The 27,219-nt window shown below is 40.3% G+C and overlaps 1 long non-coding RNA gene across 3 annotated transcripts; it reads right to left on the bottom strand.

Moving 5' to 3' along the window:
- Positions 1-227: 227 nt before the first annotated feature.
- Positions 228-25,667, bottom strand: LOC146965368 (uncharacterized). Of its 3 annotated transcripts, none has more exons than XR_015034639.1 (7): positions 25,494-25,667; positions 6,794-6,897; positions 5,800-5,967; positions 5,308-5,492; positions 2,864-2,936; positions 1,901-2,043; positions 228-528 (listed from the first exon to the last, which is right to left on the bottom strand). It is a non-coding gene; the product is annotated as an uncharacterized LOC146965368 (long non-coding RNA). The 3 variants fall into 3 exon arrangements; XR_015034637.1 differs by lacking the exon at positions 25,494-25,667 and adding an exon at positions 11,947-11,997; XR_015034638.1 differs by lacking the exon at positions 25,494-25,667 and adding an exon at positions 11,947-11,997 and having other exon boundaries at positions 230-528; positions 5,308-5,489.
- Between the last annotated feature and the right edge of the window lie 1,552 nt (positions 25,668-27,219).

Here is a 27,219-nt window from a genome sequence, read left to right as displayed (position 1 = left end):
ATTATTCTGAGATTTTATGCATGGAGGTATCTGGATGTTTCATAGTGTGTGTTTTGGACGATTCAAAAGTGAACTCTATCCGCCGCCATTATATGAAAATCCGTTCCCCTGGAACTCCAAAAGTGTTTTGATTACTCTGAAAGTTCTCCAAACCCTTCCTTGGCATGACGGTGAGTAGAAAATTGGTGAATTATCGATTTTGGGTGAAGTATCCCTTTAAGGGTGTACCTTAGTGATGCTTTCAAGTCTAAAATATATAAATTTCGAGTAATAATCTTCACAGTTGATGTAAGAGTGTTGATCTTTAACAGGAAAGTGGGGCACATGTTGAGTTATTTTTCTTCCCCATGTTTCTCCAGAGCTGCATTCACAACTCCTGTGGCATTTTCCCATTGTAAGACCTGTACAGTAGATAAATACATCATCCACACTTGCCTCCAGACTCCTCTGCTCTCCACCTCAGCAGGGTGTGATCTCTACAGTACTGTACATCTCCATCTCCTGAAGAAGCTCTCCATTCATCGCCGCCTTGTAAAAAAAACAACAAAAAAAAACCAGGCCTTCACCAAAATAGTCGCGTTGTGAAACAGCGCTTGTGTGTTGGCTGTGAGGAGGAGAGAGAGATGTGTCATCTCTGAGCTGTGAGTCACTGGGCATGAAGCGTCAAACCTCAACCTGAAGCACTGATGAGAAAAAAAACAAACAAAAAAAACCAAAACACAGCAGGACACCAGCATCAGTGATGTGTAACCTGCTGTGTGAACAAACCAGAGCCTGAGTGCAGCCTTTTCTCAGCTGATGGCCATATGAATACAGTATCTAGGGCAATAAATCCTGATATGCATCCTCTATGAGTATGTGTCACTTCCTGTTAAATAAGTCAAACGCTGCCTCTTGATAGTACAAATTGCGCATAACAATCTTTTATCTCACTTTCATTTTGTGCGAGTGTTGGCTCTGCAGTGTATTAGCATTAACATGTAATGGTGTGTTCAAAGTCACAGCGAGCCACCAGGAAAGTGTGGCACTTTCCATCCAACCATCCTCGTTACAAAGAGAAAGAGAGAGAAAAGTCGGCTGAAAATGGAGGCCACGTTATTATAATGACAGATCTCCGGGGAGGCTGATTCATCAGATTGCATCTCGAGCCTATTTTAATATCACTGACATAAATGTGAGACGTTAAGTGAGGAAGACGGAGCCGCTGCTGCTGCTGCTGCTGCTGCTGCTGCTCCTTTTCAGTCTCCTTTTACTGTGTGCAGCAGGTTAAAACACTCTTTGCATGTTATTCACATTCCTCCCACTTTTCCTTCCTCCTCTCTCTTTCCTCTTCCAGGCCGTGTCCTCTCACTTTCACTCTCCGGTGTGTTTTCCATCAGCAGTTTAAGGAAGCACTGTAGCACATTAAATGGGATTATCATAATCTCACGGGTGCACTCCAGTGACACAGCTGGTCGTAACTCTCTCCCAGGTCAACAGAAGTGTTTTCTGCTGATAAAACTTTTAACAGGCATCTGTGTTATTCTGGACCAAAAACTGTGGAAGGGACCCACTTATCACCTCAAATATGATGCGTCATTCATCTTAAAATGTTGGTTTAAGGTTATTTATTTGATAGTTTGATGGTTATTTGATCAAAATCTACCCTTTTATCTTATTTTTTTTCTTTATTTTCAAATTTTCTTATCATAATTTTTAATCTTTCCTTTTGCATTCAGCTCTGTATGTATGAATGGAGCCATATCAATGTTTTTTTTATATGAATTACCATCTGCTTAACTGAATGACTGAAGTGTATGTTATATATAATGTATAGGCTTTTAAGTCTCATGAGTGCTGGTTGATTTCCACAGGATCTTTTTTTTTTGTTGTGCAACAGTGACACCCTATGGCCACTTACCGCATGACATCAGTTTCTTCGTCTCCACGGCAACATGGGATACAAAAGGCGCTGCAGTAGTAGATCTTCACCTGGAGGATGTTGTAAGGACTTGGTAACAAAAGCGTGACGTGTCTCTGCAGCTGGAGATGAATCTATTAGACCTATGAGATGATCAATCATCATTTTATAATGTCAGTTACTGTCAGACTAGATCATCACAGTTTATTAAAACATCCTCATCTCATATACAGGGTTTGAGTTTTACACAATTTTCTCATTTTGGTTCAACAACAAAAGACAGAAGTTTCATAGAAAACACTTAACTATATTGTAGTTGACTGTGGTCTGTGTGTGAGCAGCAGTTGGAGGGTTTGTTTACCTAAGAAGATAGGTATAATAAAGTAAAATGTTTGTTACTCTGGGTTTGGTTGTTTAGATAGTTTTTTAACCCAACTGAGCAGGAAACCGAGTATAAGTGTGAATTCTTTAGCTCAACCTGACCTCTGACATCCATGATACAAAAGACACTTCACATAATAAGAAAAATAAAGAAGACTATTTGAATATTCAGTATAGCTGGTCCAGCCATGACTGTAAAATGAGGCAGAAATGCAAAACACGATTACATTAAATAAAATATAAAAATTAATTTGATTGTATTCCACTGCTCATTTTTCATCTATAGAAATAGATTTATTCCTGCATCAAGAAAGGCCTCGAGGCTGACACCTTTGTAGAGTTTAAGTGGATTTATCTTGATAAAAAACAAAAATATAAGTAATTCATCTTACTGATAGTGAAGTAAAACAGATCACCACCCTACACAGTACCTACTGAAACACTACGCTGCGCTTCCCTTCACTGTATTAGCATCAGTCTTTCACAGAGTCGTGCTCATTACTTTAGTTGTAGTGCAACGTACGTATCTGAAAATAAAATCTTAACCCACAGCTCACAGCAGAGATGACCGACCACACTGACCTCTGAACAGCGGCTCAGGCTATAATCCTCCCATCAGACGGTCGCTGTAACCAGACTGTAGGTGTTCGTCTACCTGTAGGAAACATCACAGTCGTGTTGTGGTTACAGCAGGTCAGCACACATTTTGGTTTCCTGTATTATAAAAAGCAGCGATGTGAAAATATCATATCAGTCAGGGCTCATGATGGTTAATTTTCACTTTTCTCATTCCTGTGTAGAGAATAATTAACAGAAAAAGAATGTAAACTATTTTATCTAAAGTCATTTTATCTGCTCACACTGTGTCATTTCCTCATATCTGATGTAGGTTACGAGTACATTACTTTTTATGAATGTTGACATTGTTCGGCTGGTTTTTGATTGCTCTAATGTCACATGGTTCAACGCAGGCTGTACTTCAAATATATTAACTTGAAGATAATCTATAATCTGTTACTTTCCATAAAATCTGTCATTAAACTCCTTTCATCTTCAGAACAAGCAGAAGAGAAATACCTTAAACACAATAAATCATAAAATTTGTTAATCACTTAACATTATGTGCATTGTTGAATATACTGTATGTCACTGCACAAACCTTTTTAATTCTCAGTCAAGTCCTTAAACTGGACGTTTCTTCCATGGCCACATGAGGGCAGCAGACAACCACTAGGTGCAATACACACCACCTTTGGATCTCTTTGTGTCTAAACTGCTAAACAAACGGCGCTGAACAGTTTAATCTCGGTGTTTGCACGTCTCATTCTTTGTCTATTGATTCCTTGAAGTTTAAATCAAACAGAGGTTTGTCTTGTTTGACAGGAGAGTCAATATAGCTCGCACTTCACATTATGTCCTCATCATGAGTTGAGTTAACAAGTACAGTACAGATTACAATAGTGTGTGTGTTTGCACATGGAGGTGGTTTGGACGCCGTGTGTTCGTGGGACTGAATGATCTCTGACCGCCATTGAAGGAGCTGGTATTCATGCAGCCGGCAGAGCTCACAGCAAACTAAGGCACTGTAGATGATTTATAGTCACATGTTCATTAGAAACGTGTTCATTGTACGAATCTTTCTGGGTCAACCTGAGGATAGAGCAAACTGTTCAATATTCCTACTGGTCTTTTCATCAGAATCCAGGAAAAGGTCAAAACTTGATCTTGCTTTTTATTATATCCACCTGTGTTCACATATTTCTCCTTCTGATCTGAGCCCTTATGTGTCTGTCCTGTCGATGTCATGTTGATTTTTGATGTGTGTGTTGTTAGATTGTCTAATTAGTTGCTATAATTAATGTAATTCTATTTATTTTGATCTTGTCGACTGTTGTTTAATCTTTGTTTTGTGTTTAAAGACACTTGTAAGGGATTTATCCTCTAATTAAGTAAACAAACAAACTAACTAGTTACATTATTCATTAGTCAAGTATTGTCAATATATCCAAAGCCTGATATTCTGCAGCTTATTCCTCCATTGAAAATATAGATACAGTAAATTATCAGCAGTGGAAAATCCTCACTGGAGAACCAACTGTCTATTAATCCACATAGAAAAAAGCCCAACTACATCAAATGTTTCTTTTTGGAGTTGCTTTGCTAAATTTAAAGAGGAACTATGCAAGTCTATGTTCGCTTTTCCTCCGTTTTGCTAACCCTCCACCTGGCCATGCGCATTTTGTTTTTAACAAAGCTGGCGAAAAATCAATCCGTGGAGCAATGGATAACGTTATATAAATTATACGATGTTACGACGTGTATATCCATGTCGTCTTAACTGTCATAAACAAAAGATTGCGCATTTGTGTCGCGGTGCCACAGAGACGAGAGCTGGGACACCGGGGCGGCGGCCAAGTACTACACTGAAGCTGCAAGGTTGGTTTTCAGTGACGGCAGAGAGCCTCTGTTCTCACCCGTAACAAGTCACAAGCCATGTAGTTAACGATCACAATTAGTCTGGAGCTTTTTAATGAAGGTAAAAATGTAGCATAGCCACGGAAGAAATCCTGCTTAGTTCCTCTTTAACAGTTAAACTACATTTGTGAACCGTTTTAAAGATGTACGGTATGTCTTCAATATGTGCGAATGTGTTTGGGCACTGGGAGCCACTGACGGAGCAGGGACGTTTGGGAGTTTGAGACAGACTGAAAAATCATTGGTTCTGGTGTTTTTATGGATTCTGCAATAAGAAAAATACAGAACAGCAAGACCACTGTTGCCTTCCATATGAAAATGTAATTGATACTTTAGGATGTGTTTTGTCATTGGTGCATGTAAAATGTACTTAAAATACATTTAAGGTAAAGTAAAGCTGTTTCTGTTTTACATCACACACTTGTTCCTTCGTATCCATCATGTTTCTACGGCTGGTTCCTGTGGTGGACCTCAGTTTAAATCTCATCATCTACTCACTGCTCCATATATCACCTCAGCACAGTTCATTTCATCTTGTAAATTACACCTACGTGAGGTTTGTTTGGGTGTCGGGCTCTGGTAACCGGACCAACACGGGGCTTTGATAGTCCACACAGTTTGGCTCCGTCTGCAGGGTGACGTGATGTTTTCAGCAGCGTAGAGAAGAAACAGGGAAAGCAGCCATCGCTTTCTCAGAGCGCCAAATGAAATATTATTCCAGTGGAATAATATGCTGCTGGCAAAGGGGGGGAAAAAGTGCTGAATAAATCGAATTATACATCTAATTTTGACAAGAATGGTAATTGTTATTCTCACAGTTATTACTGCAGCGGTGTCTATTGAGACATATGTAGTTATAGTGTCTCATTTCTCAGTATATTACAATCTGCAGTTATAATACCCATTAGACAAGTGTTGTAAATAAACACAAACACCCCGGTTGCTACACGGTGGAGCCAGCAGGAGGCTGTTGTTTGTGTGTTGTTTTGCCATATAAGGAAGTGCAGGATTATTGTCCCAGAGTTACTCCGAGGGGCGCTCACTTCCACATGCAGCCTCATCAGTCACGGTGACATGTGGCACGTGTCACCTTCAGCCCCCCCGACCCCGAGAGTTTCCACGGCTTTATATGGTGGAAATCATAACATCAAAGAGACTCAGAGGTGAAGGGAAGAGGTAGTGGAGGTAGAGGTGGTGGTGGTGGTGGTGGGCTGGGGGCCGAGAGAGGGGCTGAAGACGAAATGCAAAATAAGGGCGAAATGGAAATTCAAAGACACGGTGCAGGAGAGGAGGAAGGGAAAGCAGAGCAGAGGAAAGAGCCAGAGAGAGAGAAGACAAGAGAAGGAGAAAAGTAAGTCAGGGAGGGAGAGTCGAGGAATAATTCAACAACATGACTCTTGTTTCTCTGGAGTCGTGATCGGCCAAGTTTACAAACGAGTTGTGCGTAATTTTTCAGGACCTTTGGCCTTCGTTTATCATCAGAGTGAACGAGAATGAAGAGCTGAGAAAAAGCTGGTGCCAAAAAAAGGAAAAAAAAACAAAACAAAAATCAACTAAATTCACAAGCAATCAGTTTATCTGGTAAGTTATAAACAAGCCAAAAAAATACTTCTGCGCAGAGGATCAAAGGTGAATGAGGAAGACACTGTAAAATAGTCAAATATAAAGAGATTTCTCACGCAGATAAGTTTAACACTCATCTGATTGCCTCACTCTTTGCTTTTCATGCTTTATCTGACTCCTATTCGGTCACGTTGCTTCATCTCAGCTATTAACTCAGTGAGAACTACAGTACGTTTATTTAATCAGCGTCAGTGGTAAAAAAAAAAATGGGCAAAATGACAAAAACACAATCAAAGTCATAATAAAGTGAAATTAACCCTGATCCCCTGCGTACGAGTTTCATTAGTTTTAATTCCCTCTACAGTCAAAACACCGAATAATTGTCATTTGCAGACGCTGAAGTAAAAGACAGTGGTTTGGGTTTTTAAAACGAGCCAGCGTAGGCCTCAAAAACATGTTTACAGTCGATGTTACCGAGGTCGCCTGCTTGTCACGTCCTCGCCCTCCACTCTCCCTCACTGTCCTGCAGCTCTGACCTATTTTGGTATTGGGATGATAACATCTTCTTTCCTGGGAATCTTCAAGCACATAGACACACAGAGAGAGAGGGAAAGAGAGAGAGAGAGGGAGACGGAGAGAGAGAGGGCGAGAGTTAAGTTAGCACTTTGCTTGAACTCAGCTGACCTGTAAGTGTGAGAGAGTTTGTGTTTATCTTTATACACATTACAAAGATGCAGAGTTACACCGACGCAGTGCGGTGATGCAAGACGGTAAAGCAGCTTCAGTTCGGTCTATGAGCCAGCATCACTTCAGGACGGTGCAGCTGTTTAGTTTGGCCAAGTGGATCATTGTAAAACTCCAGTTAATTAACATGCGCTGTGATCCTGCTGCCCACAGTATGAAGATGTAAACAGTCTGGATGTACACAGATTAAAATATAATATTCCTCTCTGGCTCGGCGGTACATAACGCCACGGTGGGATGTGAAGCTCAGACTGCCAGTAAACTCCATTAGAAACATGAGCACAGACGTAAACACACAGTAATTTTGTTTAGAGTTGTTTATAGAACATATTATGGTCTAAATATTTGTAAGAGAAGGAGAGCGTGACTACGTGTGCTCGGGTTTCTACTGTGCCGGGTTCATATTTTCCTATAAGCTCAAATACAGACACAACTTAGTTTAAGTTACTGTAATTTGATGACAGCAAAAAGCGTGGCTGAAGTTAACATCTGATTGGAGATGAGAGGCTGTGAGGCTGCAGAAATCCTGATATTATAGATTAAAAAGAACGTCTCAGCAACTTTTGAACATCAAATATCTTTTCATATTTGCCTTATATGACATGAAAATATGGAAATAAACACCAGATAACAGCCTCAAGCAAGTTATCGAAACATTTACAGCAAAAACAAACAAAACAAAGTAACAGTTAATCATTATCATAATTCATTTTCTCAGTGGTAGCTCCTAAACTGTGGAATGAGCTACCCACCCATGTCAAAATGGCCCCCACCCTGGATACTTTTAAATCTCGTCTTAAAACTCATTTTTACTCCTTGGCTTTTAATACAGCATGAGAGTTGTGGTGTCTGTTTGTCTTTTATTGTATTATTATATTTCTTAGTGCTTTTAATTTACTGTATTTTAACTTTAACTTTATTTGTTTTACTGTTTTGTATCTGTTGTGCAGCACTTTGGTAACGTTGTTTTAAAAACGTGCTATATACAAATAAAGTGGATTGGATTGGATTGGATTAATCAATTTCTAGGGACCAACAAAGAAGCCACAATTAAATCAAACCTGGGCAAAAGTTAAAAACAGTCAGAAATACACAGGCTGCATGCAGAGTGCTGACTCTAAATCAGTGACCTTTTATTTGCTCTGCAGGCAGCTCCACTCCTGCTTCTCTATTCCAGGCTTTGACATGAAGGATTATTATTTAAATGTCATTTCTAAAATTTGACTTGGCAGCACAATGTACCCTGCAGACTTGTGTTTGCAGCTTCTATACTGTTTCTATATGTCCAGGTAGAAGAAATCTATAGGCGTGCACATCTACAGTAGTGTCTGGGTCTTCTTGCGTGTGCATCTGCTTTAATGCATTTAAATGAAAAGTCAAATTAAAAAAATTATCATTGGAAGCTCGGACACCATCGTTCCGTCGGCCAAAAACTACATTTGTTCAGCTGCCGGAGCAAGAAATTCATTTGACCTCGCCGATTCCATCTTTGGCTCCGATTTCACCGCTGAGACTCAACAGGTGCAAACTGTCCTGTTAAATAAAACAAATTTAAAAACCTTTGTCTTTTCCCATTGCTTTCACCAGCAGCAGCTTTAGTGCAAAACGCTGTATTAGACAGTTTAATAACGTGCCTTTCACGGATCTTCGGCTTCTTTCTCCCCCTCGTTTCACCAAAAGTTGAAGTTTTAACCTTTGACTCCGCCAACAGTCTCCTCTCAGTGCGACCTCCTCTCAACCCTGACAGGAACCATCGCTCTGATGCTTTTTGAACTTGACAGCTCTTTCACTCCGTCTTCCTCTTCCACCTGGTTTTCTAAGTCATATCTCTTTTTCTTTCTTTCTTTCTTTCCTTCTTTCTTTCACTCCGGTTCTTCCAGGTCTCTGCTGCTGCTCCGCCTGGTTCGTTTTCACTTGTTTCAAATTATCCTCAATTTCAGAATCAAAAACATTCCTCACCACCACCTCACCCTCCCCTCTCAGAGAAAAACAGGTGCCACCATTTATTCTGAATATTTATATCCTCTGCTTTATTTCGTGGAATGCTGCTGAAATTGTCATTTTTCCTTGAGTCATCCCTGGCTCGTTTTTCCACTCCGGAGCGCAGAATCCAATTTTATGCCACAAGGGATCAGCGGGAGGTGATACATGCAGCATGTGCTTCTACAGATCCAGGATGGCAGATGTTGAAGTGGGAGCGATGCCGTCAGAGAGGGCCTCATTTGGCCCCTCGCTGCAACACGTGAGCCGTGTGGAGTTACATTCCAGTCGAAGGCCAAGGCGATTTTCATCAGCCCATCATCGGTTCCTGCATGTCCAGGCAACAGCGGCAAGTCAGCAGTGAAGCCAGGTGATGTCTTATTAATCTTATTCATTTTATCACATTTTTAGGAAATATCTGCAATTAGTCACACACCACGCAGATGTTTTAAAACTTTCCCAAACACTGAGATCTGGAGATGTATTCTGGGGTTTTTCCTCTTCTACGCTCCTCCTGCTCCTCCAAGCTGTTAAATGGTGCCTGTGTGGATAAACTGTAATCACTTCCTGTGATGTAAAAAGCAGCTTTCTGGAATTGAATGAATGCTAATATTTTAATTAGTGCTGTGGAAAGATTAAAAATTTTAATTACAATTCATCTCAGCTTTTTTTTTTTTTTAGTTAATCACGATTTATCACATTCTTTTTCTTGCTCGAAAGAACAGAAACCTCTAGAGAAGTTAGACCAGTCTGCATTGGTCACATGACTTGAAAATATTGAAAAAAACATAAATTATCCTATATTCAAATAATTATTCAAATTTAATTAATAATACTTGTAATGATCACATTAGTCCTACATTAGACTAATTTAGCGTACTTTTTCTATTGTATTTTCCTTTAATTTTGGGATGTTTAAAAGAAGGTATTAAAAATAACACCAGCTATGTGGGATTTAAACAGTAATTTGTTGATGGTCCCTAATTGATCGCGGTAGTTAAGTGTTAAGGGTCGGACATTGAGCAAACCGTGACCATATGATTAACACTGGGTGAAACAGAGGCAGCAGATGTCGCTAGATCCGGAGCAAATGTCTGTCCGAAAATTAATTAAATAAGTAGTTAATTAAATGCGTTAATGCGATAAAAACGTGTTAACTTTGACAGCCCTAATTGGAATATAGTAATATTTCGGTAAGAGAGGGACATATTTTGGAAGACATCGTTACAAAATGCTTTACAGTAAAAATAAGAGATAGAAGTGGTAAATCAAAACCATGCAGCAGCGTTTGGTACCAGCTGGAGTCTCTGGATGTTTTACCTGCTGACACGAGGATAAAGAGCGTTTCAACAGTCCAGTCTGGAGGAGATCAAAATTAAAACCACAGTTACTCTTTCTACTTGAAGACATCAGACACCAGCAGCTTTAAATCACATATCAACCAAAATAAAGTTGAATGGAGAGAATTTTAAATGTCTCTCTCTCTCTCTCTCTCTCTCTCTCTTTCTCCATCTCTTTGTTTTTAAAAACAGCCTGTTTTGACCATCATCACATCCAGTAAAGGACCCGTCTCACTTTGTGTGATGAAGGGATGGAGCTGTGGGAGGAATGCTGGGTGTTTTCGACCAAACAGGAAGTGCTCTGGTCAGGAAAGTGGGTGGCTTGGTTTCTGGATGACCTCTCTCTCTGCGTGCATGTCTCTTCTACTGGATCTTTTGCTTTAAAAAAAAAAAAAAAATTGGAGTCCAACAGCCGATCCTGCCAAACAAGAGTTTTTCTTCCCAGCGCCTGCTGAGTTCCCCAAAGTTGTTGTTCTGGTGGTTTTATGGTTTAATTTCTGTAATTTTTTTAGTGTCTCTAATGATGTTTAACTACTCTCGGTCCTAAATCAGAGCGCACTCACAAAAATGATTAAGCAGGTGTTTCCACCACAGGATGTTTCCCAGGGGAGCGAAAGTCTTTTGAAGAGCTGGAGGAAACAGTGAAAATTTCACTTCCTGTATGACAGTTCCAGGTGCCCTGCTCTGATGTTTCTTGTTTTTGTTTTTTTTAAACTCACATTATTATTAATGTTAGGTTCTGTTTTTGCGCCTTACTGAATGGACACAAGATACAAAAAGTGATAAAGAGGAATAAAATTTGGTAACTCATTAATTTACAGGCCGTTAATTACGTGATAATGTCAAGAAATAGCCTAGAAATAACAATTAATTGCATGAATTGCTTGATTTTTTTGGGAAAGGCCAGAATTTTTCTCCATCGTCTTTTCTGGGCTATTTCTACACAATCAATCAATATTTCTTGGCTTATTTCTCGACATTACTGTGAAACTGACTGTTATTTCTAGGCTATTTCTAGACATTATGATGCAATTAATTGTTATTTCTTGGCTATTTCTTGACATTATCACGTAATTAACGGCCTGTAAATTAAAGGGTTACCGATTATTATCATGTTTGCTTCTGTTATTGCCTTAATGAATGGGCAAGATACAAAAAGCTTTAAGTAAACAAAACGAGTGAACAAAGAGGATTGTTAATTGTGGTTATGTTGTAAAGCAGAAAGCCACAGTCTACTGGAGACAGAGGCATGTTTCATTAATCACATCAGAGCGTCTCAGCAGTAAATACAGAGAATAAGATGATTACTCTGTGCTGTTTATTTTTTTAATCCGTCATTGATCTAATTCCTGAGCTTCACAGATCTTGAGATGAAACACACAAACAGAAATGAGCAAAAGGGATTTTTTTTGGTTTCGACTTTTCCTGGAACTATTTAGCCGACAGTGCTGCTAAAGTGACTTTTTAGCCTCTGTATACACACAAGGATACAAAGTCAGAGGTCAACAGAAGGCCTCATCCAGCTGTGATTCGACTCATGAATCCAGTAAGTTTCATACAAACCAATGAGGATGCGTTCGGCCCGATAGGACACGGTGAATGGGCTGGACACACGCTGGACCTGTGACAACACACACACATATAGGGGGGGATAAGTATGTTGATAATCTGAATTGCATCCCTACAAATAGGCTGGTGAATGACAGCTGGTGAACTCGCGTCTCCCCCGACAACTGCTGGGCTGCGAGCCAATAGAAATGCAGAAAGTGGGTCAGCGTGGTGGATTATGCTGCCGTCAGTGATGGAGACGTGCCCGGATATTAGTTTTCCTTCTCTTATTGTTCAGTTAGTCAGATATAAACGCCACGCAGCAAAGCCTCTTAGAGCCACTTACAATGATTATATTAATCTGATTTGAGGGTATTTGTAAATCAAATCCCTCTGAGGGATTTATTGAGCTGATGAAAACTGTAAGTTGTTTCTCTCACTGTGGCAGCTGCTGAAGTCATTGTCTGATGTTGTTTGCTGAAATATATTGAATAGGTCGGAAAAAAACAAACTGTAAAATAATTAATTAAAAGATGACACATGATTTGTACTAATAGGCTGTAACTAATTATTGTCAAAAACAAAAACACTGTACAGTTGTTTAAGATATGATCTGTTGCACAGGTGTTGCAGTGAAGTAGCTACCTCATGCTTTTACTTAAAGCAGATATCATCGGCACGGCCGTTTCGGCTAATGCTGTGTTCAAGGCAGGCTTTTGAAACCGTAAGTTACAGCTTCAAGTCACAACTACGACTTGGTAGCGTTCCAGGTAACTCGTAGCTCGTGTTTTTACCGTCCTGTTGTCTGTGAAAGTTCCCTATAACGGCCACTCGTAACTTCCGACCCGTGAACTCGTACCAGATCGAACTGGTATGACTTCACAGGAAGGAAAAACACAAAGTACGAGTTTCCTTGAACGCACCATGAGTTAGCAGCCCCCGCCCTTGTCAGGCATCAATTGGTCCTCGTGCTACGTCACCACATTCACGCGCATCCCTTGGCTGCACACACAGCCCTTCATGCCGTTCTCTCCCCTCATTGGATAACACTTGTATCCCACAAGGAAAATTTTCTCCTCGGGTTACAGCAGAGCAGAGTGACGGAGAGACTCGTGTTTAGGCTGAAATACTTCATGTAAGTGATTGCTGACGGAAAATAGGACTATTTAGGACTTATATTAACAAAAACATTCCACTGATATCTGCTTTAAAGGGATAGTTCAACATTTTGGTAAATTGGCCCATTGCCATAAACTCCAAAACGCTCTGGTGGACAAGTTGTGAGCTGCACATTCACCACGCTATGAGATAATAACACAACGTTACCAGACAGAGTTGTTTTTGAGGTAGATGCAGAGACTGCTTGCTGAAAAACTGCACCGACGGGAACGCACGTCAGCGGTTTTGCATGAATTTCCCTCTAAAACAACTGTGTGGTAACGTTGTGTTATTATCTCATAGCGTGGTGAATGTGCAGGTCACAACTTGTCCACCAGAGCGTTTTGGAGTTGTTGGATTGTGTATTTGATGAGTTTGATGAGGGTAAACGAGGGTTTAAACTGGGTTTTTGGCCAGTGGGACAGGGGTATCTGTTAGCTGCTACTTTATTGTGCTGTAGAGGACACAACAGGATTTTACAGTGTGATAAAAGAACAACTGAAAGTAAGTTTTATTATCTATGTGGCATATGGAAACCATTACCTACTGTATCTGAACCAGATGTTCCAGTATAAATTGTGAATTCATAACATTTTCTTCTATTTGGATGTTTGAAAACTCTGAAATAAATAAAGTGCACATACGTATATGGTAATTAACTTGGTTGTGATGTTTTCTGCACAGAGAGCCACTTTTACATCACTGTGTTGTGGTTAACGGGCCTGATGGAGCTGGAGGTTTTTGGTGACCATCGCTGCGATACAATCAAGCCAAACTCTGGCTTGTGTTACATAACCATTACGTCATCATCATCATCACAGTGTTGACTTTAACCGGTCAGATGGGGAACCTTAAGGACTTGGCGGAGGTGTGTGCAATGCACGGTGCACACTTCTGCTTCATTTATGAAAATAATGTTGGCCTGAACTGGAGCAGTCCACTGGGTTACATCAGTAATTACGTAACGTGACATTTATACTGTATCCAAAGCACTCTTTATTGGATTACTGCGGAGTCAGAAACATAGAGTAACTAAGATGTTACCATGACAGATGGGATGTAAAAAACCCCAGGTCTGCCAGAGAAATCTAAAACACATATTCTTGTTCTACTGTGTCTGTATTGTGTCTCATTTGTTCTGGTCGGTCGTACCCAGACTTCACAGATGAAGTGATGTTGCACTTTCTCAAACCCAATTATCTGCACAAAGCCAGTGTTGCACAACCGCTGCAGAGGAAGTGTTATATCACCTGAGAGCCAGCTACACGTCACCTCTTGGTCAGAGCTGCAACACACACACACACTCACACACATTCACACTCACACACACTTATATTTTGGCCATATCAAAGTTTTGGACACCCATGCTGTGAAAGTGTAAGAAAGCCAGAGTGTAGTAAACAAGGAAGCTTATGTAACGAAGGTTGGAGAGGTCGTGGATATAATGGCCGTCTGTACCCAGGTAATAAAACGGAAAACACACAACACACACACATATTGGTCTGTCATGGCGTCCAGTTTCAACTACTGTATATTCAGCAATGGGAAGACTAATGGCGCCACATTTTTCAGTAACGAGTAATTTAAAAAAGTAACTGTTTCCCCCGTTACAACGCCATTAATGTTACTGAATAAAATGTGCCGTTACTCGCCGTTACTTGACTCAAGAAAATAATACACCCACTTATTTTCAGTTCATCAACTGGTCGGAATTACAGTCCTGGTAGTTGATTACTTTTATCATGTAGTAATTCAGTTACTAACTCAGTTACTTTTTGGGGAAAGTAACTAGTAACAATAACCAACACTGTGTATATTACACACACACCTGTGAGGTTTTCTGAGGTGACGGTGCTGAATCCATCCACTTATCTCTGTAGCTCGACCTAATGTATTTACTGCAGGAGGTTTTTATTATAAACATGTTTATGTCAGTGAAGTGTAGTAAAATGCTTTTTACTGCTAATTTTCCCTGTTTAAGAGAACACTATATTATCATGTTACATGGTTTTACACATGTTTTAATTTAGTGTTAATGCAAACTCTCTGGTGTTGCCATCATGTGTTCAGCAGTCCCACCGTTAAATAGGTCAAGTTTGGGTCATTAGGGTTACGGTGCTACATTATATAACACGGTGACTGTGTGTGTGTGTGTGTGTGTGTGGGGCTACATGCCTGTGTAACATCAAAGGCTTTCGCCAGTAATAAGAGGTAATAAGTGAGACGGCTGGTTTCTGTGGTGTAAATTACACACTGAACTGAGCAGGGCAGTGACTTCTCTTTTGTTTTTCAAATTTACAAAATAAAGAGTTTTTAAGCATAAATTTCACTTTGTCCCCGTCAACCTCTGCAGATGTTACTGACACACACTCACACACACACACACACACACAGAGAAACATGTCTGCAAGCACATGGAGGAACTGAGGACATTGATAACAGTCAAAACAAAAAAAAACTGGAAGTATCTTTAAAAGCAGAAACCACTGTCCGTTACATAACGATACAAATGGCCACCGGATCAAAACGAAATGAAACGAAACACATGCAGCTCGTCTATAAATAGGAGGCTTTATTCCTTCAACATGAATAACTCTCTGACCTGCCACCAACCATGACTCACATTATGTGTCAAACACCAGAGGGGGACGTGGAGGCCCAGTGTTGACACTGAGGGCACTTTTGAAGCCTTGATGTTGGGCAGGGGGGGTTTTGTGATGTCTTCAGTTTTATTCATAGGTCACAGGCAGCTGCAGCCTCATCGCTTCCCGCTGTCCACCCACCCACCTCACCTGCCGTTTCCTACTCACTCATGTCTGCTTTCCATGTCCTACTGTCTGTGTTGCAAACATCAACAAAGTGCATCCTAAATCTGATTCCTTATTGATCAACAAATGGAAACTTTTACTTGATAATGTCAAGGAATAGCCAAGAAATAATGAATAATTGCGTAGTTATGTCAAGGAATAGCCTAGAAATAATGGTCAATTTCATAGTAATGTCATGTTTTTCAAAAAGGCAAAAGATTACACATGCTTAGAATTTCTTGGGAAAGGCCAGAATTTTTCTCCACCAAGTCCTTGCAATTGACCATTGTGTCCAGGCTATTTCTACGCAATCCATCGTTATTTCTGGTAGAGCTGTTTGATTTTGCCCAAAAGTAAAATCCCGATTTTCTTCTCAGAAAAACCGATTTCCATTCCGATTCCGATTTCTTTGTTAAATGACAAACTATTTTATGTGTGCTGTTTGTGTCTTTTTAAATGGACCTGTTGTCTAATAATAAAATCTATCTATCTATCTATCTATCTATCTATCTATCTATCTATCTATCTATCTATCTATCTATCTATCTATCTATCTATCTATCTATCTATCCTAAAACGTGACGTCAACTGCCTTCCACTGTTTGGCCAGAGCATTGTCATCAGAAGAGTTGCAAATGAGACGTCCGACACGAGAATCAAACCCGCTAAATTTCAAAAACACCGACAGCAGCGACCGCTGACCTGTTCTGAGACGGTTATTAAAGCAGATATCAGTGGCACGGCCGTTTCGGCTAATGCTGTGTTCAAGGCAGGCTTTTGAAACCGTAAGTTACAGCTTCAAGTCACAACTACGACTTGGTAGCGTTCCAGGTAACCCGTAGCTCGTGTTTTTACCGTCCTGTTGTCTGTGAAAGTTCCCTATAACGGCCACTCGTAACTTCCGACCCGTGAACTCGTACCAGATCGAACTGGTATGACTTCACAGGAAGGAAAAACACAAAGTACGAGTTTCCTTGAACGCACCACGAGTTAGCAGCCCCCGCCCTTGTCAGGCATCAATTGGTCCTCGTGCTACGTCACCACATTCACGCGCATCCCTTGGCTGCACACACAGCCCTTCATGCCGTTCTCTCCCCTCATTGGATAACACTTGTATCCCACAAGGAAAATTTTCTCCTCGGGTTACAGCAGAGCAGAGTGACGGAGAGACTCGTGTTTAGGCTGAAATACTTCATGTAAGTGATTGCTGACGGAAAATAGGACTATTTAGGACTTATATTAACAAAAACATTCCACTGATATCTGCTTTAATTTATTCTGTCACCTGAGTTAAATGGCTGCTGTGTGGAGTGAGGATCGAAAAAAGAGAGCGAGACGACTCAGCCGTGGCCGCCGTGGTATGACAACCCCGCCCCCGCTGAAGAACTCCGCTGAAATGGAAAAAGACCTAAACCGAGGGGAGTCGAGCCGAGTTACGTCCCTGTACTGTAAATTCACAGGGACGTAACTCGTAATGAAGCGAGGTCACATAAAGATGTAGCACCGACTCTGTGCTGCCTTCACTGTCCAGCCATAAAAATAGAAGCTGTCCACTGCGCTCCATAATCTGACAAGTAAAAAGAGGGTTCCCCTCTTCCTGTGGGGAGAGAAATCTTCAAAGCCTTTGGGTATTTTGCTCACGGGGGAACATGGACGAGGCCGTAGGAGGTGATGACAAAGCAGCAGATGAAAGTTTGGCCTAATCCCCGTCTTTTAATGCTCATAAAGGTCAAACTCATGCTGCCAACCCCCCCTCCTCTCCCACCCACCTTCACTGGTACCCACATGAAAGCGACGCCAATACAAAAGCGTTCACACCGGCATGTGAGCAGCAGGGAAGTCGCCCCGAGGTTTCCCCCCGTGCTGCAGATAAGAGAGTGACGTGTGACCGCGGGCGGGGCCACATCTGCACGTCTACCTGTTAAATCTCAGGATGAGATGAAACGATTCAGGCAGAGATCTGCTAAATGTGTGCGATTGAAGGTTTGTGTTTGTGAGTCATCATCTCTTGTGTGGTTGAGAAATGTGCGTATCATCAGTATAAAGAGGAAGAAGAAGAAGAAGAAGAAGATGAATTGTTCAAAAGGGGAACTGTAGGCAGGAGTCAAATAGGGACTCAGCCTTTGTAGATGAGAGGAAAAGTCTGCAGGGTCATTTTTAGCCACAGACTTCATCTTATGTTGGAAGCCTTTTATCCAAGGTGGCTCACAGCAGCATGCATGTGTCTGTGTGTGTGCATGTGCGTGTGTGTGTGTGGCTGTGGTTTAAGCACCGGCCACCTCCGAGGGCAACATGCTGAAAAAAGGGTGAGGAAAGAGGGCAGGAAGAGGTTTTTATTTGTAGTGTATACTTAACTCATCCGGTTAAGGCTGGCTGCATGAAACACTGAGCAGCAGCTACTCCAGGAAGTCTGCCGTGTTTGTCCTGCCTCTGTTTTGGAGAGTTTTTAAATCGGCTGGCTTATTGTATGTGAATTAATTTCTGACTGATGATGCAGCATCGGTTTCATTTAAAGAGAAACTACACAAGTCCGGTCGGTTTCCTCTGTTTTGCTAATCCTCCTCCTGGCCATGTGCTTTGTTTTCAACAAAGCCGGCGAGAAATCAATCAATAGAGCGGTACATAACGTTAAATATCATATACGATGTTACGATGTGTATATTTGTGTAGTCTTATCAGTCATAAACAACAGATTACGTATTGCGGGCCGCATTTGTGTTGTGGTGCCGCAGAGACGAGAGCTGAGACACCGGGTCGGAGGCTCTGATCTTGCAAGGTTGGTTTTCAGCCAAGAGACGCTGGTGGAAGACAGAGAGCCTCCATTCTCCCTGGAACTACTGTAGTTACAAATCATTTACAAACCATCACAATTACTCTGTCTGAAGCTGTTTAATTAAGGTAAAAATGTAGCGTAGTTTCTCTTTAATAATCAGTCAAGCAGGTCACCTATAGACAACACCTACTGACGTCTTCTATTTAACACTCATGCATCTTCACAGGAGGGAACACAGAGTCCAAAACATTAACACAAAAAAGGCATAACTCAGGTTTTTCAGTCGTCTCTTCTTCACTGACTTTCTAACAGGTGTCTGTCTCGCTGCGTGGAGTTTCTCTTGATCGTCCTCCCCCGACAACACATAAATCTCTCCGGTTATGTAACTGAACTTTGTTGGAGGTCTTTAAATTCTTCTGTGCCGCAATTTGTGGTATTTACATGTAAAAATGTCAAACAAAGCAGCGGACATGTTTTCCTTCAAATGGCTCGGCTCGCTCCGCAGAGCCCCGTAAACTACTGCGCAATTATATTTTGTGGGTTTCAGCACTGGGAGAAACAACGCCGTAACACGCTGGGCTTCTTTTTACAGCAGCTACTTCCATTACAAGACAGGACTGTAAAAAAAAAAAAAAAAAAACTGGAGGCAAGCTGGCACAGAGGGATTCCTCTGTTAGTGCCATTAACTGTACAATGAATACAATATTCTGCATGTTAACTTAATCAACATCAGATGCAAGTTCCTGTGGGGGACCCATGGGAAGAGGGGGGGTGGGGGTTTACTCGTGCCTGCTCTTCACTGTCCGCAACACAACTGTTGCACCAGAGCTGCGAGAAAAAAGTGTGTCAGAAAAACAATAAGTGGGAATATCAACAGCAGGGCTCCTCAGCGGGGAGTTAGGTGCTTTTCAGAGTGGGTCAACTCAACACTGCAAAGCGCAGGGAGGAAAAAACACGAGTAATAGCTGTTTTGACTGAGATTCATGAGTGGCATAGATCATATCAGACGTGACCTCATTGCACAGAAAGCTGCACGCTGGCTGAGGAATCTCTCTCTCTCTCTCTCCGAGAAGCCAGACTTCTTCTCCTTCTTCTTCTTATCATCATCCCTCTGGAAACAAAAGCAAACATGTTCTTGTTGCCAGGGGGACAGCTGGGGGTTTGAAGGTGCACCTGTACAGCCTCCAGGCAACAAGAACGGGAACACAAACATAAAGAAATAGCCCACCGTAGGGATGTCACAATTACTCGTTTTCACAATTAACCACAGTATTAAACGCCACGGTTAATTAATCAATCGTAAAGATTCCTCAATACAGTCACTCTCCAAAAAAAGACAGATGAGTGCAACTCACATGGAACGAAAACAAAGTTACACAACAACTGCGTGTGTAACTTTGTTTTCGTTCCGTGCGAGTTGCAGAACGTTGAATGTTAGTGTGTCGTTTGCAATTACTTGTGTAGTGGTATTACACATGTTAAATGGCATTCACTTAACTTCACATTATACGGATGTGGAGGCAAATATGTGTCAAACCTTTTTGATAGTTTTGCAGTTTGTGTGCAAAAATGATTTGACACAACGTGAGGTCGATCACTTTTTTTAGTCGGCAGTGTAAGTGTGCAATGGCCTGAAGATAGACGAAATCTAGTCATAAACTTCTTTTGTCAAGTCGGTGTAGATGACAATGACTTAAATATTTTATCCTATATTAATAGATACTTCAAATATTTTGTGTATGTAATTATATTTTGAATATATTTGATTCTACGCATTCATAGTGCTGTTAAATTAATTAATGCATATTAATAATCTTAATTTTCATAATACCGTGATTACTTCTCTGAAAATAATCGTACCAAGAAAATATATAATTGTGACATTCCTAACCCACCGCCTTTGGTCTCAGCATTCATTCATTCACTCATTCCCTCATTCATCCGTTAACCAACAAGCACAAGACTCAACCAACTTGGTGGAAACACTGAGGCCCAGTGAGGCAGCAACACAAACCAAAGAGAGCAACAAACACCAGCAACACACAGAAGAAGTGGGTTATCGGCTGCAGCGGAGATTTAACAGGATTTCGTTTTTTTTTTTGCTATGGATTCCTTTGTGGATCGATGCCGACTATGACCGCAAACCTCTCCGAGCCGAGCCAAGGCTTCGATATTGAAAACATACAACCGTGGTGGATCAGTGCTGGATCAGAGCACGGCGCTGATACGAGACAATGCTGCTGGAGGTGCAGCGTGAGTGAGGGTGAAGGTTCAGCTGCTGACCTACTCTGCAAACTCGGCGCATAATAAGAAACAGGGGAACGTTTGTGTCTCGCGGTTTTATCGAAAGCACATGGTATGTTCATGCACAGTGCAGTTGTCTCTTTGGTTGGAGCTCCCACCCACACTCCACCCTCTACCCTCCACCCCCCAGCTCCTGCCCCAGTGTGATTCACTCTGCTGCTTGGGAACCGGACCGGTCTGAGATCCCACAGCTGCTGCAGATGTAGCTCTCTACCTGCCAATTGGTGATATAAATAACCTGTGATTCTATTTGAAAACACTCCTGGTAATAAATTACATTAAAAAAACACCGTCTAGCTGCTTCTCTTATCTTGACTTGTTATACTGAGGTAATCTTCACTTTATCTCAACTGGCATCCATGTGTAGCTTAAACCAGATAAGAGGTCAATATTAAAATCATATCTCATGATTAAATCTTAATGAATATTATGTGAACCTGTAACACTACAACCTCCGTGCGTGACCGAACACACACAACACTTATATGTTGGCAAAACAGCAAAAAAGCGACCAAACTTGCATAGTTCCCCTTTAAATTTCCAGATTAACAATAAAATAAGAGTAAATAACCCAATAAAAAAACATTCTGAACTTTTTAAGAAAGGTCTTATATTGCATTAGAGAGTGATTTTTGTGTTTATATTTAATTATAACTCAAGTCATTGTTTTATATTATAATAATTATTTAGGAAATGTGTAACTTTATGATGTGACGCCTGGACCAACCATTCAACCTCTTGTATTTTTCGATAAATGTTCTTCTAATGCTTATTTGTGGGCGGTACGTGCATTTTAAAAAGGATAATAAAGATGTAATAATTCACAGCTCAGCGTTAGTAAATCCATGTCTCTGTGACATAAGAAGCTATGTGGTCGGGCATGTCTGTTCTGTTCTACTCATAAAAATCAACGTTCACACTGGAGCCGTCAATCCATGTTGTTTGTACACTGTAACCTTTCCAGGTAAAACACCTGCCAGGTATGTTCAAGCTATAAATACCAGCTACTGTTCGCCTACCGGCTTTCCTTATCCTCCGGGTCACCGAGGACGTAGAGAAAGTGAGTCAGATTTAATGTTACAGACAGTCGGCGGTGGAGAACAGTTCAGAAGACATCTTGACATTTCTGGTTCAGTTTGTTCCTTTTAGAGGATTCCTGTTGTCATCTGATGGCAGCAACATCAATCCTGTTTTATAGCTGGTTGTTACATGTCATGAACTCAACATGTCTGCTGGCTTTTCTTTGACTTCACCCAGACATAGTTTGTCAGACGCGTACATCAGGGCATGAAAAAAACAAAAACAAAAAAACACCGTTTTATGGTTTATTTCAGGTGATCTCCAACAAATCTGGACACATCTGGGCTTTTTAACTCCACTAATCCGGTCCATCAGCTGGGGAGACCAACATAATCCGTTCATGGGCTTGTTAGGCTGCTATTGTCATTTCTGTTTAAAAAAAGAAGCTGACAAAATGTTAATTTTGAAGTAAAAAAATGATTTGGCTGGGTTGTATTTGGCCTATAAATCCTCACAGTGTTATTTCCACCAATCAGGAGGTGATTTATTAGAGAATATTAAAGGTGATCCAAGATATTTCACATGTTTGAGTTAAATCAGATGTTTGTCGGTTGTATCGTGTTACAACTACACAGAGAGCTCAAACTATCGCACCAGTTGTTTCAGTGTAAAACACCTCACTGACTCCACATGGCGGTGCCATTAATAGGTTTATGAGGTCATTTATCCTATAAGTTACAGACCTTTAAATAGGCTTTATAGGCGTCTGTGGTCTTTGGTGACTGTCGGCACTACGAGGTGTTGGCTGGTTGTTGTGGTCGCTTATTTTTCTCCCTCGTTACTTTGAACCATTTCTCTGACGACTGTCTCTAAGAACACAGAGTAGACAGGGAAAATCTACTGTTGTGTTCATGCAAATGGCAATGAAAGGAAAAGGAATAACATTTCTTTCTTCTTGCATGGCGCATATTAACCAGAATATATTTAGAGCAGCATCAGAGTGCTTCATAAAGACACTTCCTGAAAGCTCAGACTCAAATGGTGACAGCGGAGGGTCACACCCAATGACAAGAGGTCACTTCATTTTAAATAAAGCTTTTGTTTTTGGCCGTCCAGCCTTCATCATCACAAACGAGCACTAACACAGCATCCTTCCTTAGCAAAGCAATCAATAATCAATGAACTTCCTGCAAGGAAAAGGGTGCAAACTCGTCCACACATACAAAATGAAATGTTATTATGCTGTCTAATCACAAATACACGGTATGGAAACAGTTTAAGACTTGGTGTATCATGGTAACAGCCTTAGAGAAGAGGTTATTTTCAATAAAAACTGTATTTAAAATGATCTATTTTATGTCCAAAGTCCATAAAAAGTGTTATGGCTTGTAAGGTGACATGACATCTACTTTTCTTCTACTAAAACCTTTGGTCACTTTTCTAACCCTATAACATTTTCCTGATGTTAAGAGCAAGACCACTTTTTTTCTTTCTTCTAAAAACAGGAAATGACAGAGCAGATTTATTATTCTAGTACAGAGAAAGGTGACACATGACATCATCAGATTTTCAGCTCCAGTTCGCTCCCTTTTACTCTTTTCTCCGGTGAAATATTGCTCGGCCAGTGCAGGTCAAAATGTGCCTCAAGGAGACAGGAAGTGTTTCGGTGCCTGTGGCTTGTCTTACAAATATTGCTCCATGGGCCTAAAAGTCTTTAAAAACCTACTTAAAAAAGGCAAAAGGAAAAGAAAACCAACACACCCTTCCTGTCTTTCAATACTTGATCCATCTGATTAAACACAAACTCCAGAAATACAGTATGGTGAAGAAACCAGTGAATCTTATGCAACAAAATAGTGCATGGATTACATCATATAAACCACTGACTGAAAATCAGAGCAGTGGAGCCACATCAGTAAATAAAGTTTATATCTTAATGTCATGTACTGCTTGATAATATGAGGGCGAATATGATGGACTATTGTACAAATCTGAAGGCTGTTGGTGAGCCCAACTATATTTCTGCTGGTTTTGACATGGAAGAATGTTTTTTGTAAACACACCAGTCAACCCACCACTGCCGATGTTCTGTTTCTTGTTGAAAAGATTATAAATTAAGGTTAGGCAAACAATTACAAAGCCACAGTTGTTTTTTTTGTGTTTGTAAATTTCACTCCGAAGTTTTCCTTGGAGTAAATATCCATATCAGGTTCACACTCATAAATCAAAGAGCTTAAACAAACCTTACCGAGATGACTGCACCATCAAAAATTATTCCATAACGCTCAATGGTGATTATGCAACCCGCTAACCTTTTCAGCCACGCAGCTATCACATCTACAGCCAAGCATTGTTCAAACAAAGACAATTATTTAAAAATTATAGTATTTAATTGTTTCCAAATGTCAGAACATGCAGATACAGAATATCTGCAGATAGTCTCTGGTCAAGTATAGCGGATCAGTATAAGAGATGGGCATAATCTTAAATGGTGTATATCGATCCATCCGGTGAATTCTTATGAATGAGATTCGGTTTTGAAACTAATCATTGTGTGTTTTGTGAGGATATTGAGGCCTCTGATCATTTGTTTTGCCTTTGCGAGTTCTCTGATGCTTTATGGACTGATATTCATGACTGGTAGCTTCATCGATCCACCCAAATCTCTTCTCTCAATACAATGCGGATTTGTCACAGACAATTTGGAAGACGACTTTCTCATCAATAATATTCTCATCATTCAATGGGCAAATTTCTAAAAATCGACTCCTAGGTTTTACATGTTTCATAACAAAGTTCTTCATTTCATAAAAGCCCTCACTGAAACATGCCATTAAACTGTTTAGTATGATTGATAAATAAGATTTACAAAATAAGCCTTATTTATTTTATTAATTTTATACACGTTTATGTTTGTGGGGTTTTTTTTCTTTCCCTGTTCTTTATTGAGTTGTCAAAGAACCGTCTGCCATGAATGTTTTTACATAATTATTTGTGCAAAAAAGAAAGAAAAAAGGGCCTTTTAAACCAGCTAACTTCCGGCAACAATATGACGTTAGAGTCAAGTAACCAATCAGGTACAGACTGGTGATGTAGGCGAAACATGCCCCCCTGATTAAAAAGCTAATTTTTAGTAAATAATAACACTCTAACATAGTCAAGCGCCATTAAACCATAAACTTCATAACATATTTTGTTGAGAGTGACTTCCCTTAGTAATTTACAGACCGAAGCGCCCCGACCGTTACAAGAGCTCAGCACAAACCGGGAATTAGACGGGACCATCATGTCAGTCTGAGGGGAGCGAGGCCTCAGTTTTCATATTAGTCGACTCGTCAGTGACCAGTTTTTTCCCCCCGAGCTTGTTACACATTCTTGCTACAAGACTTTAGATTAGAAACATTTCTGTCAATTCATTTAACAGAAACCATCAACACAAAATTCAGATTAGCAAACGGCGGCAACAAAACAAAAATGGCGGAGCCGTTACAACTCCTTACCTTTTGGAGACTGTGGTCAACTTTCCTCTGTGTTGTCGCGGATTATTGATATTCCTTCAGTCCAAAAAAAAAAAAAAACACTGATCAAAAAACTCCACAGGGTTTTGTCATGAAAAATATTCCCAGGTTGAGTGAAGTGAAACTGCCTGAACAAACACTGTCCTGTCGCTCAAACACCTGTAATTAGTGTTGTGACGTTCACGAACGAACCGATTCTATTGAACGGCTCGTTAACATGAACGATGGGAACCGACTCGCAGCTGGGAACCGTTCTTTTTTTTTTTCTTTTACATCTCTGTGTGTTCATAGCAGTCAATTGAAGCTGCTCCACCGGCCACGTAAGTTGTTGTTTTGCACAGCTGGTCTATTTTATTTCCTCAATGCGCCGCTATGCAGCCCCCCAACAGGTAAAAACTACATAGAACAACGGTCTTAATATTTACAATGAATCCATTTCAGACGTTAAAATCTAGTCCACACATATCAAATGAGGTTATAATCAATATTTCAGAATAATTCAAACTCAGATATTAGTGGGATATCTAATTTTATATTATTTTGTTCCAAATCTCACCCCATTATTTCCAAGATAAAATGAGTAACCACCAGGCTGGCTTCTTAAAACTTAATAAATATAGTTTTTTGAACGGCTCTTTGAAAGGAACGGCTCACCAAGATCTGGCTCCCCTCAAAGAGCCATAAATCCCATCTCTACCTGTAATTGAATTTCGTCCGTTAGCTAGCTTGAACCCCTGGACAGGAGGAACGTAAACCCCGCGTCACCGAACATTGCCGAACGTCTCCGGAAATGATTCATGGCCCCGCCCACAAGACCGAGCTACGTTTTTCTCTCGCGAGTACACAAGTACCGTAAGTAGGCTGAGTAAATAAATGAATGAATTAATAAATAAATAACTGATAGGAAAACTATTTTGGAGGTTATATAGGACAGTATCATTTTCATTTCTTGACTGACTTTGAGAGAAAATTAACCTTAAAATTAGGGTGAGAAGAGAATAATTATAAAATTTAACAGATTAATCATAACTAAATACTGGTATCAAGCCTGTGAATAATATTCTCATTTGTCCAGGTGATCGTTATCCCCAAAGAAATTTAAGTCAAAAGCAACTGGACTAAATAACCAAGTGCAGTTGCTTTTGACTTAAATTTATTTGGGGATAAATATTGGTATGTTTTTTTCCTCCATGAACAGTTACATTATACAGCTATTAAAAAGCATGATTGGTTTTCTCATATTTCTGACAGTAGCCTATTTCCATAACCAGAAAAAAATATTTCATTCTTAGTGTGTGAACTTGAGTTTTTATTTTGAGAAAACAATTTTACACATTAAAATTAAAACCTGCTTCTTGTTTTAATATTAATGTGTGTATATACATATACACTAGTGTACGTTCCTGTCCCTGTTTTTGTGAGTCATTGCAGACTATGTTTACACAGCCACACTGGCATCTGCTGCTGCTTCATTCATGCTTCATCATCAGTGGCTTGTTCATCAGCTGCTGGCTACCAGCTGATATATAACACCTGGTTATATTCATCCAGATGTGCAATAAGGTGACACTTCTCAATATTAGCCTGCTGATACTGTACAATAACAATGTAAAAACAAATCCACAGTTGATCTGCAAAGTAGTTTCACAAGAGCAACATTTATTAAAATCAATAATATTTTTGTTCTCGTGAGCATTGGACATCAGAT

The sequence above is a fragment of the Trachurus japonicus genome, chromosome 21 (assembly GCF_045865225.1).
Source record: "Trachurus japonicus isolate A0001 chromosome 21, Traja_1.0".
In the NCBI taxonomy this organism is placed as follows: Eukaryota; Metazoa; Chordata; class Actinopteri; order Carangiformes; family Carangidae; genus Trachurus; species Trachurus japonicus.
The sequence above is the reverse complement of the archived record's forward strand: the minus strand, read 5'-3'. Positions and strand labels throughout refer to the sequence as shown.